We start from the raw sequence: 12,865 nt of genomic DNA on the forward strand, positions 1-12,865 counted from the left end.
AACATGCAGTACTTTATCAAAGTTCCATAAAAACGGGAAAACATTGATTAAAATGAACAGAGAATGAAATGACATTAAATGAAACAATGATTAGTTGACGGCAGACGTGGAGTTGGAAAATGAGTCTGGATGCAGCTCATTGCTTCTGTGTTAACCACCCAAAACCCTGACGTAGATGAAACATTTCTGATTCTGATTTCTGATTAAATGATACGGATGCAGTCATTTCCTGAAATAAAGAAACGTTTCAATGATTCCTGAATGATAACTCGTCTGTTCCTATGCTTTACGTCCTTTTTGTTTCTCCATGGCTTTTATCCTGTTTAAGTGTATTGATTAAATGTTTATATTTCTGCCACCTAATTTCCTGCATTTTGGGTCTTACACCTCCAGTTCCTGACAGTAGGAGCGGATTCACAAACTCCTTTGCATCTGATCCTCTAAACACAGGCTTTTGTTTGGAAAGATATTTATACAAAAGATTGTGAAACTGAATGATCCAGAATTTAAAGAAGGCAATTCTAATCAGAAAATATTTTTCAGGTTTTTACTTTGGAAAATGGGTGACATCATAATTGGCATTAAAAAATAGTCAACATGTGTCAGAATATGTTTTAGCTCCATTTTCCTGCTGTTTAAATGTGACACTGGCCCTTTAAGAGCAGCAGCAAACTCCGCCTATACTCCTCGTAGGGCGGGGCGGGAAGCGCGTGCGAGCAGCGCCATTTCTCTTCAGGAAAAAAACGCTTTCTTGAAAAAGAAAGTGCAGATTTTTAAAGTCTGTGTAGCTTAAAATACAAAGACTGTAAGTACAAAATTTTTTGTTGTACCGTTTGCTAATCTGGTAAATTTGGAATAAGTGTAAGTTAACTGGATGAGTACTTAAACATTAAGTATGTGAATTTATCCGTGATTTTAGAGGGAAGTTGGAGCCTGAAGTTCAGGTGTCTCTGGTTCAAAGGCGTCTTCAGAAGTAAAACACTGTAAGTACAAATATTTGGTTAATTTTAAACTCATTCTCTAATCAGGCAAATTGTGTTAATATTCCTGAACTTGTTCAGAATCTTCTTGAAAAACGAGTTTGTGTTTATGTTATGTTGAAATGAAAGTGGTTATATATGTTTGAAAGCTGCTGCCATGGCCCATTGTTTGCCTATGATGGATTAAAAGGATTTTTCCATTTTAATTTGAAATTCAAAATTTATTCAACTTAATTAAGTCCTATATTAGGAAAACATAAAAATATAGGACTTAAATAGGTTAATTTAACTTAATGAAGTCCTATATTTTAATGAGAACATTTCCCCAAATATGTATATTTAATGCTGTAGAGCCTGCCTTACAAAAACCTTTTATTTTTTCCCCTCCTTTGTCTGCTGTAGTAATAAAGCCTTTTTGCCACATGATTCACACAGAGGGAGCCAAACCAAGTACTGAGTACCACATGAGCTCATACTTTTTTAATACTCCATTTATACTTTATTAGTCCACTATATTTTTATACTAATCTGAGACCTTAAAGTTTAGACTGTTTCACAAAAAACAAAAATACGAACTTCAAAAAATGTATTTGTGTGTCGTAAATATGTACAACTTTCCCTTTTTAAGTGGGTTTAACTGTAAATTAATACATCAGATGTGTAATCTTTTTAACTCAAAGCAAAAAAACAAGTAGGATTTCCTGCATTATATTTCCAACCAGTGTCTCAGAGTTGAAGTGTTCATATGATGAACATTCTCATATTTTTTATCTGGAACTTCTTGCAGAATCTGTGATTAACAAATATTTTTTTGCTTCTCTCTTTGTGCATATTGCACAGATTATTGCACATCGGAGTAATAGAGTTCTTTTATATATATATATATATATATATATATATATATATATATATATATATATATATATATATATATATATATATATATATATATATATATATATTTTTTGTGGTTAGTGAGTTTCCACAAGTCTGTCAACTGGTTGTGTTTCACTTAATTTTGCATTGCCTGGCAGCAAAGAGAACAGTCCATGAAGGTGTGAGTCGTGCTTGGTGATGTTGTGGTCCTGGACCGGCTGCATCGCCTCCCAGATCTTGTGACGTTTGTTAAATTGCTCCCTTTCCATAGAAAGTGGTCAGAATGTTGGAGGCTAGATGTGATGTTCTTGCAGGAGAAGTGAAGGCACTGCTGTTGTCTCTACAGAAGACTTTGTGTTTGATGGCCAGGTGGGATTTGTTGTTTTAGAAGATTTGTTTTTGGAAAAATCTGGATTTTATTTTCCCAGCACTCTGCTTTATTGGCTTCTGTTGTCTGGCGTAAAGTCAGCCCAGCCTTTTTCTGGTTGCTCTCGCCATAGTAGAATAAAGGAGTTACTTAGAAAAAGATTCTTTAAAAAAATCTGTTGTTTAATCTTATGTTCCTCTCCGTTTGAAAAATATAATTTCATAAAATCACATGTATAGTTTTTCCTTGCAAAATTTGGCTGGTAAAAACATGTGTGGCTTGTTGATTTTTTTTTATTTTTATTTTTTTAAATCTACCCGCCATCTTGGCTGGTGAGCCGACATCTACGTTTTATCTACTGAGGTTTTGACGAGCATCAAACCACTTGCAGCAAAATCTGTTTAAAGGCTGTTCTTACCAGAAGTGGGAGTACGACAAATTTGTTTCAACACCTGAAACGGAAGACGCGGTTACATGTGCAAAATGTTTTGATCGGATCAAAGATCGGATTAGAATCCAACCGTGTACATGGGCCCAGAAAAACTTCTTCCGATTATAACAAACGTCTATATGGGCCACGCTTTCGGTTGGAATAAATTAGAGCTGTGACGGTGTGGGATTTTGTGGGTGTGACGCGGTCAACCACAATCGAAAAGAAAATCGATTAAAATCACATGTCAAATTTGGTACGAAAAAAGAGATTTTACTTTTTTTTACCATACCGTCTACTAGTTTAGTCAACTTTTCTAATATTTGCTTCCTTTTTAATAAACTTTAAGTCAGAATTACTACAAACACGTGCTAGTTGTGTCATTCAAAATAATAGTGATTTCAATACTAAATGTAAAAGTAAATGTTAAATGTAATTTCAGCCATCCATTTTCTAGACTTACTTTGTTACTTTTTGGGGTCACAGGAATGCTGGAGCCTACCCAGCCACTGAAGGGCAGGCTCTGGAAAATGTACCAGATCATTGCAGGGCTAAATAAATCTAAATTGTATTAATACATGTTAAAATAAATGTTTAATTGGGAAGATAAGCACATTTGGGTACGCCCGTCAAAGTAGTCTAAAAAAAGTCAGTGCATGCTGGACAATCAGAATACTGGCTGGATTTACCAGCTGTGATTAGTGCAATGATTTCTGGGAAACATTCAGACACACCGGCCCTTCAGACCTGTAGTTAACCCATCCATTAACTGTTTAAGAGAACTGGACTGTGTGACTCCTCCCCCCTGCCATTCCAAACAGGAAGTGGCTCCATAGAGAAATAAACAGCTGCTACTCAGCCATTCTATTGGTCAGAGGAATCAATTTTGATCTGTCACATTTGCTTTAGCATGTTCTTGCTAATCCTCATTTTTTTTCATGACATGTTTCCTTCATTGCAAGTTATTCAATTTATAAACTGACCAATCAGACGCCTCAATAAACGCATGTGGTGCTCGCTGGCCCCCACCTCAAACGTTCAAAATGCTTGATAAACAGATTCTCCTGAGCCCAATTTCAGCGGTAGGGGTGTGGCCTCAACAAGCTCACTCCTGATTGGCGACAGTAGTTGCCGTAGAAACGCTGACTCAGACCGACTCAGATCAATCACTGCTTACTAACCTCATCTGGCTCCAAATGGTGCCGTCTGTATCGTGAAAACATGTCGGCTGAGTTGGCTTCATTTCGCTGGAGCAGGAGGCATTTTCTATGGATGACGTCACACTCGCTCAGTCCAGTACTCTTATACAGTCAATGTACACATCCCTGTTTTATTTGACGCTGGTTGATCAGTTTCAGCTTGGTCCGTAAAGCTCCTGAATATCATGAGCGATTTGAGCATCACTTAGACAGAGAGGCTCTTTACGGTCTCTTTTGATCGCAAATTTGTGCTGATAAACGGTAGTAATGGTGTTCTCAGTCATTAAGTAATTATTTGTGTGAGATTGATTCATTTTTTATGATTACTTTCAGTTTTGGCAGGGATTGCTTTCAGTGTCACACACAGATGTTTTTGCGTTGAAGTGAACAGAATCTACTTTGATGTTTATCCATCCTGCTGTTCTAATATGTAATTCTCTTTACAGACCCACTCAATGAATATTGTGCTTTTTGTGTGTTTTTAACATGTTCTTATAGTCTTTTCTTCATTTATGCTTCTGTTGAGCTGATTTTCTGTCTCACTGATTCAGGATAGAAAAATAGTGTTGTTACAAACACAGCAGCAAATCACAGATGCTTCCTGGGAAATTCACTAGTGCTGAACCGAAGTAGCATCCCCACTACTCCTTCTCTCAGATGTATTCCTGTCAGGACCAGAACTGGTTGACTGAAGTGGATTAGAAAGCCCGCCCTTACTCCCTTAGGAGCCACAATGAATCTTTAACATCATTAGCATTTTTATATCATGAAAACAGACTGAGAGAGACTTGTTCCTACATTTATCTCCAGCAGGTTAGACTGCTGTACTCTCTGTTGTCTAAACTGCTGTAGAGCATAGTTACTGAGTACAGAGTAGGCCTGTTATTCAGAGAATAGACTTTAAAACTGTTCTGCTTGTGTTGTGTGCTCTCCATGTTTTAGTAACAGACTTAATCTATCCAATATGAACCAGTTAAGACTCTGAAGCTCTCCATTGACTATGAAATTGTGAAATTCTTCTAATGGAAACAGAACAATTTTGAAAAAACTCATATTTGTCGAGAAAAAGCTTTTGCGGCTGGAAGAGGTGGTTTTTGAGGCGTATCGAAATGACATTTTTCACAAAACTGCAATGGAAACACTTTTTTACTTAAATGAGTCATGTGAACAACAGCCGGATGGCGATGGGCTTCTTGGTAGGAACTGGCGGCCTTGGTTGCTGCACAGCGGGCGCCACCAGGGTCCCACAGCATCACACAGCTCATCAAAAGTTGAGCGTGTCATGTGGAATTGTTGGATCCACAGCTCCCCTGTAAAATCACCAACCATCATTTCCAAAAATGGCTTTAACCATAGCCCCTCCCACGTGTAAGGAGCTCGCCGCTCCACGGCCTGAAGAAGACTCAGACGTCTGATAGATGATGATGATGAGCACTAGTGCTGCGGCAGAAATGTGAATGTATGTGCTGTAAATCAAAGTATTGTTAACATCCGTTGCCATTTTTTTGAACGACTTATTACGTCAATCTGTTTCTTTTTGTTCGCATAATTAGGATTTAATAGAAAAGGTGTAATTGCAAAATTGTGTTTTTATTTGACATTTTTAGAATTTCGATAGTTTTGCACGCAGGTGTCACGGAAATACAGCTAGTGAAGCAGCGTTTCAGTTTCATGCTGCTTAAATATGAAGCAGTTTTCCTGATAAGGATACAAAAGCTTCTCTCTAACCACATCCAAGTCCAGACTGAATGCTATTCTTTAAAAGCTTAGTGTTAAACAATTGACTGTCTTTTTCCTGCACAACTCTCTTATAATCTGGTTTTACAGAGATTTCTAATATAATTTAGAATTTAAGATTTTATTGGATCTTTTGGGATTGTCTATGGAAATGTTGTTTGATGCTGGTATTATAAAACAACCATCGTAAATGTTTGTGTCAGAAGTCAAACTACACACTAAAAAGCCATCATTTAAAATGGGAAAAAAAAGACCTGGCAACCTCACATAGTTAGATTTGGCTTTTGCTTTGACTCGGGGGTGGGGGGCTTTGTTGACATGTCAAGTAGCTATATGATGCAAAGTCCCTATATTAGTGATCAATATTGTTGTGATGATTTAACTTTCAATACATTAACAAATAGCGAAACAACCAAAAACATCATTTCCTTTTCACGGCAGCAGTTTAATTTAAATAAGACTCTACATAACATAAATTATACTCCAAATGAACCTCGTCTACATAGCAGCAAACATCTAACATAAAAGGGCTCCATCCGATTGGTCAACAACGTGAAGGCGTCTATCCAATTTTTCAAATCAATTAGGGATTTATTTGATTTGTTAAATACTTATAGGTGCCTTAAGATTGTTTTAGCACATTTAAGGTACCGTAATTTCCGGACTATAAGCCGCTATTTTTGTCATGCGCTTACAGCCCTGCGGCTTATTCAGTGACGCGGCTAATTTGTGGATTTATTTGGCGGCCGCCTTGTATATTTCTTCGGTCTCAGAGAAGAGGTTGAATGTGTAATCCAACTCCAAGCAGCTAACCATTTATTTTTCAATACACCTTTCAGCAGCCAAACAGCATGCACCTGACTTCAGGTCTTAGACACTTTAGTCATGGTTCAACAAAAAGAAACACGCATGCCCAGCCGCATCCCAGAATTCTTTGGTGCTATTAGACTCAACGTGCACGTGATTGCCACTACAATATGATGCAGCTTTCAAGTTAAAAGCAATCGTTAAATCCACCATCACCAACATGTTTGGAAAAGCCGGTCAGCTGCGTGACGGAGAGAACAGCGCATGCTCAGGAGTGAATTGACATCAGAGTCATAGTGACACTAGCCCATCTATTTATTAGCCCATCTATTAGCAGCTCCGTAATATACGAGATGATCTTTTAAACGTACGTTTATTATTGTTGTGTTATGGTTATTATGAAGCACCTGTTCGCTCATTTTATTTTTAATCTGTGTGGGCAGTGCTTTTTTGTGGCAGAACGAAGCCGGAGGAACGGTTAGGTGAAGACTAACAGGTGCTAACAACATTTAGCCTGGATGAACATGAATCGATGCGGGTAAAGCTGCAATCTGCAGCTTGGCTGCACGTAAATATGTGGGAATAACATCAGCCTTTATTTTGTCGGGACACGACTGGAAACTTCTAAGGACTGAGAGGAATTTTACTTTGAAAAGCTCAGACCGCCCCACAGCCGGCGTGTGAGCTGGAGACATGTTCTCCTGCTGCTCTTTCACATAGAGCTGTGGGACAGATGGCAGTCTGAAGGCTCCCACACGTAACAACGCATCCTCTCTCGCCCCTCATCCACAAAACGTACAGTATTAAGTCCGATTGCTCTGCACAGACACGATTCGCTCCGTCCACCAGCAGCCGCCCAGCGACCGGGCGTCGCGCAGAGGCGCGCGCTTTTCAGTCGCCGCTGCTTTATTTTACTGGTGTGTTTTTTTAACCAGCCCTGTTACTCCCATAACGCTGCCGCGACACAAGCGGAAGGAGAGCTGTACCCGTTCGCCCCTCCATCCACTGCTGCTCCTTGCTCATTCTTAAACACGTACAACAGTGTGGCGAGCCGGGGGTTAGCCCCACCTTAAGCCTCTAAGACTCATGGGAAATGGGGAATCGCGGGTGTAAATTTCCTCATCATACCTGAGGGATGTAATGTTGATTATATGGTTACTGTTTGTAATTTTATGTATGATACCTCAATTGTCAATAAGTAATAAAAAACTAAACAAAAAAAACCATAACTGAGGAACTTGTGAACAGAAGTGAGGTCCATGCTGTTTGGCAGATGTGGGTGTATCCACATACCAGAGCTGATGCTATGCTGACTCCTCCTACCTACAGTGAGGTTAAATGCTGCATCCAGTCTGGGAGACAGGAAATGCTTTGTCAGGCTGACCGCGTCGCTTATTGCTTGCACATATTGCACAGCTTGATATTGCGATGTATTGTGCAGGCCTCATGTCAAGTTACCACGTACAGCATGACTTTGTGGTGGATGAAGTCTTTTTTTTTTGTTGAGCTTGAAGTGGTCTTTACAAACAGATTTGTTTTCATCTACATTCTTGCTTTTTATGCTTTCAAAGTAAAACTAAACACGAGATGTATTTAGAAGAAAGTACACTTTCATTTGCAGGGATCTGAACCTAATGAGGTCATCTGCACACCCTGCAACATGGATTCAATGCATCTATGACAGATGCTAGATCATAAAAAATGCATGCATCCCCCTAGTTTGCGGTGTTCAGCCTCTGGCCACAGCGAAGCCGCATGAATCTGCAAACTGAAGTAAAATGTCTTTTCTGCCTTTCAGCACTTTCAAAGATATAAAATTATGTTTTTTTATGTTTTATTTGGAGAACGGGATGATAAATGGGCTTTTATAGGAATCACCATTTTCAATAGCATCTCTGCTTCTGTTGTAATCATTATGGATACTTTTATGGCTGTTAGAAAATGTGGCTGCTCAAAGGCTCAAAGGGTAAGTACCAGGCAGGTACACCTAATGATTCTAACATTTGTGATAAAAGTCTTTACAGCTTTTGCCTTTTTAGACTTCTGTTTCTGAGACTGCTCCTCTAACTTCCATTTGTGCTTCCATTTTATTACACTTTAATTAAATTACACTTTGCCTATGAAAACAGAAAAAAAAATTTGATGGAATTTTAAATAAGATTTTTTTAAGAACAATTATGTTTGCACAGGGTCTGGTTGAAGAGAAAATGGTATTGAATCATGCCACTGAAATAAAGACTAGCATTATCTGCATAGAGTAAAAATTAGAACACACACATTAGCTGTAAGCAAAGAAGAAGGGCTCTAACACTGAACCCTGGGGTACTCCGGCAGTGACGATGTTTTTGCTTGCAGTGAAAAAAGATTACAGGTATATTGTAGTTTGAAAACAACAACAATGTCCAGATTAGAAAATATAAAACTGAGGCCATTGTTATTGGTCTATACATTACATGCATGCCAATACTAATGTTAGCATTAAAATAGGTTTTTGCCTTTTTGAATAGGTTATTTTAGTTTATGTTGTATGTGTATCTTTAATTCTTTTGATTTATCACAAGCATTAAAAAACTCAGGTAAAAGACAATTATAATACTTATTATATACCAGATATTAATTCATAAATTGGTTGGAAAATAACATTTTATTCTATTTTCTTTACATCATAATTGATAATATTATGTTAAATGTTTGCACTTATACATACAAACAGTACAGTACACACATGACACATTCAATCAAATGAAAAGGAATGCTTGTCAATCAAGTTTGACAGTGAAGTTATTCGAATTAGTTTGCACACATTTCTATGTTCAGGAAATGTTTTGTTTTTTCGCTGGACTCTTTTTCCTACTTTCTCTGGACATGATCACACCTGGCTGAGGTGGGTGATCAGCAGATTCTGTCTGTTGATCACATTTTAAATGATTGATTTTAGCCACTTCATGTTGGATCCTTGCTATTTCAAGCTTTATATTGTTTAGGTGTACTTGCTTTTTTGGTCATTTTTAGGATTATTGATTCAATATTTACATTATTTTGCCTCTGGTCTTTACATTTAAGTACAACACAAATACACAAACATGTGAATTTATTTACACTCTCATCCTTCATATTTGATTTTTATCGAAAATAAAAAAACAGTATATTAATTCCAAGACTTGTTTTTTTATATTTTACTAATTTGTAGGGTTTTTTTTGTTTGGGAAAAAACAACTTAAATGTTAACAGCAAGAAAGGACTGTTGATTGGATGGAGTTAGACTTTACCTGTTTTTGGTTTAAACGTCTGTGTTGCTGAACGTTGTTTAGGACTTTTTTTTGGGTCTGCTGGTATTTATTATTTTTGTATTTGTTTTTTAAGCATGCATCTCCGTTTACCATTAAATCAAGGCCGAAGGGCACAGATGGAATTAAAGGAAGCAAAACAAACAAAAAACACTCTTCTGCTCTTTCATTTCTTTGCATTAAAATGTAGATGAGCAAACCACATGACCTGCAGCTCACAGAGAACAGAAATATGACAGGTCCATTAAAATAAATCCTTTTCTATTAACTTCCAAAAGCTGAGAAAAGGAACTCCAGGAATGAGAACAATTCTAAATCAGTGGCAAAAACAAAAAGGGAAAAGCAGGCTTGAAATCAGCTTGATACGTCTCACTCAACCCTTCACAGTAAAGTCTTTTGGGAGAAGACATTGTAAATAAAAATGTTGTTTTTCTTGGAAAAGAACCTGTTTGTGCTGCATTCCATTTGCTGGCAATTATGCCAGAATGTGATGCATTTCTCCAATTTAAAGCACCAGTATCACCACATGTAGTGGAGATAATCCCTAAATCCTCTTAATGTTTTCTTTTTGACAGAAGACCGAGCACAAGGCTCGCTCCGAGTCTGTCTCCGTGCAATGAAAACTTGGTGAAAAAACCATTAGATGCTGCTTTTCAAAGTGTAAGCCATTGGGGATTTTAGTTGCCACTTATTAAGTAAACCTCGGCTTATTATTTTGCTACCAAAATCTGTTTTCCATCTCGGATGAATGGATGGCAGAGAAATTACGTTTCTGTTTCGAATGACGTCGGTGTTTATCTGGATGTTTTTGCCAATATAGCTTCATAAAATCCCAAACTTTCCAAGAAATTTGACAAATAGCACAATTTTCCATGAGATAGTTCTGCTCCCAGCTGAAACGCCTTATGACTGTCTGATTTATTTATACACATTCTCGTGATAGAAAGTAATGGAAAGTCCCTATGGTTCCAAATTATGCTTTGGGCCTTATGTGCGGTGCTCAGTCAAAATGTGGCATTTGTGTGCAGCTATGATAGGTTTTATGAATTTGACAGAAAGAGGGTAAAGGTGCATGAACCTACAGGAGCAGAAAAAGAGCTTTTTAGTCTCCTCATAAGACGGGATGGTGTTTTCATGCATCACCGTCAGTCAGTGTTGGACAGACAGCACTGATGGAAGGGCAAACATTTCTGCAGGCGCATTAAGAGGAAGGACTGCCTAGAGTTGCTCTCTTATGTCTACAAACTGTTTAGATTTGTGTCTTCATCTTTTCCATTTGTGGCATTAAGGAGATAATAGAAAAATGTTGTTTTCAATGTTTTTTGGGCATCATAGGCTGTGGTGTTAACAAAGAGAGTGGAGTAAATTAAGCCAGTGGGGGGCTTGACCTCTATATTTAGACAAGGGAATGCAAACGTGATTTTCATGAGAAGTGCTTATTTCCCTTGGTTGATGAAGAGGGAAGCTCATAGAAGGTTTTTACACCCATTTTGAGTCAAATTACATTTCCAGCCCTGATGTGTGGGTGCGAGCCAACATTGGTTTATGACGCATTCTTTAATAGCTTCGTGGAGTTAATTGAGTTTTTATGCTGTTGCCTTTTGATAATGATTTTGCTTTATCTCAGTTATAATGAGCATATCTTTCTCAATATGCACATTGCATACTCATGGTGCTCTGACCAGTCCTCGGCTAACCTAGCTTCGTACCAAAGCTGTGATTAGCATGACGCAGACGACAACAGGTGGACAAGGTGAACGTGAAATTATTCTCCGCTGCTTTGTGCAGCACGTTCTGATCTCTGAGGTCACCGAGCAAACACACGTTTGCATTTACATCAGTGCTTTGCGGCAGACAATGTAACATGACAAGATAAATATACACTCGTGGGAAGCAGCTGTGACCTTTGCTGTGAGATGTGAAGCACCTGCATGAGCTGAAGCTACAATTAACAAGTCCTAAGCTGTTTGTGCGCTGAGGCTACATAGTTAAACACACTGATAAAAAGTAAGAAAATATGTTTTAAAGGTGTAAAAAAATATATATAAATAAACGAACGGCAAAGAATACACTTAAAAAACAGTTTTTCATCTGAAGGTACTGAATTCGTAAACCTAAACAGAAAAGCTCTTTTAAATCCACTGACATTATTTTTTTACATTTGTTTTTATTGCGAACAAAAAGAGAATTGTTATATACATGAAATACAATGAAACAAAGAAATAGTTACATATTTGTAACACAACTTGGCCAGTTTTTTTCTTTTTTTTCTTCTTTTTCCCAAACACCTCTCTCTGTCACCCCACCCCGGCAAAAAAGGGAAAATAAAAAGATGAATAAATACAAACAAACAAACAAAAAAACACCCTCATTGCCCCCCCCCCCCCCCCCCCCCCATAGTTTGCAAGACAAGGCTAAGATATACAGTATATTAGGCCTGCACAATATACCGCAAATTAATCGTTATCGCAATATCCATCTCTGCAATATGCATATCGCAAGAGACGGCGAAAACCGCAATAAATCGTAAACCTTAAATGTGTTAAAACAATCTTATGGCAGCTTGAAGCATTTAAGAATCAAATAAATCCCTTTATGCTTTGACCAATCAGATGGACGCCTTCCCATTGTTTACCAATCAGATGGAGGCCTATTATGTTAGATGTTTGTCACCTAGTATTATTTTTAAACTGTTGCAATGAAATAGGAATTATGTTTTTGGTTATTTTTGTATTTGTTTATATACCGCAAATGATATCGTTATCGCAATATTAATCTCTAATATCGCACATCGCAAGTTTTCCTCATATCGTGCAGCCCTACAGTATATTGTCCAATGTAACAAAAGCATACCTTTATATGATCAACTCGATGGTCGAATTGGTCAACCAAGTGGCAACATAAAATAGAGAAAGATAGGTACATACTGTCTATAGCTGATGTGATATTTATACATAAAAAATACATTAAAAATAAAAATAATTATAATACTAATAATGCTAATAATAATTAAGAAGAGTTTAAATATTTTAAACTATAAACTATTTTGATGTGATAGTAGAATGTGATGAGGCCTCAGGAAGAATTGTGAGTTTGCCAAAGTGATCTAAAACCGGACACCAGACTGAGAAAAATTTGTCTCTCCATCCCTGAGCTGAATATTTTATTTTCTGAAGTTGTAA

General features: G+C 37.5%; 1 long non-coding RNA gene across 2 annotated transcripts in view; it reads left to right on the forward strand.

The window, feature by feature from the left end:
* The first annotated feature begins 705 nt into the window (after positions 1-705).
* Positions 706-12,865, forward strand: part of LOC110015789 — a 154,217-nt gene continuing 142,057 nt past the window's right edge. For both annotated transcript variants that reach the window (XR_002291056.2, XR_002291055.2), the window contains exons 1-2: positions 706-805; positions 920-983. This is a non-coding gene — a long non-coding RNA (uncharacterized LOC110015789). The remainder of the gene's footprint in view (positions 806-919; positions 984-12,865) is intronic.

The sequence above is a fragment of the Oryzias latipes genome, chromosome 10, assembly GCF_002234675.1.
Source record: "Oryzias latipes chromosome 10, ASM223467v1".
NCBI classification, from domain to species: domain Eukaryota; kingdom Metazoa; phylum Chordata; class Actinopteri; order Beloniformes; family Adrianichthyidae; genus Oryzias; species Oryzias latipes.